The sequence below is a fragment of the Chinchilla lanigera genome, unplaced genomic scaffold, assembly GCF_000276665.1.
Source record: "Chinchilla lanigera isolate Chin_1 unplaced genomic scaffold, ChiLan1.0 scaffold00115, whole genome shotgun sequence".
In the NCBI taxonomy this organism is placed as follows: domain Eukaryota; kingdom Metazoa; phylum Chordata; class Mammalia; order Rodentia; family Chinchillidae; genus Chinchilla; species Chinchilla lanigera.
The window spans coordinates 685,899-686,407 of record NW_004955516.1 but is presented as its reverse complement, the minus strand read 5'-3'; the positions used below and the strand labels follow the sequence as shown (position 1 = coordinate 686,407).

At 41.1% G+C, this 509-nt stretch overlaps 1 pseudogene; it reads left to right on the top strand.

The window, feature by feature from the left end:
* The window catches only part of LOC106147077, a 1,042-nt pseudogene continuing 533 nt past the window's right edge, over nucleotides 1-509 (top strand).

Genomic DNA, 509 nt, shown 5'->3' with positions numbered 1-509 from the left:
ATGGACCTCGATCAATTCAGAGATCATATGGTTGCCACCTTCTTTCACATTTACAAAGACGGAATCTTGCACATTATAGTATTAAGTCAGAGATACACAAAGAATGCCCTTGCCATTAATATCCAAAAAAATAGCTTTGAAGTAGATGCCTGTTTGGTTAAGGTCATTATTTTTAGTGGTCTGCGTTCCCGTGACTGACCTTGTAAGATAACACCTTTTAGAGCGAAACAGCCTGGACCCTATATCAAGTATAGCACTGCAGATGCCAATGGGCATCTGAAAAATGGCTCAGCTGGACAATGGAGCCAATCAGCACATTCAGCTCGCCAACTACCATACAATGTACTTGGTTTAGGTTGAAGTGCAACTTCTGTTGACACAATCATCTTTGGGTTGCATTCTCCATACACCAGGCAAAAGTCCTGTACAAAAATAAGAATGAACTGCGATCATTTCAATTTCATAGCTAATTGCCATTCCATAGCCCCACAATATTCCCTCGAAGCTGG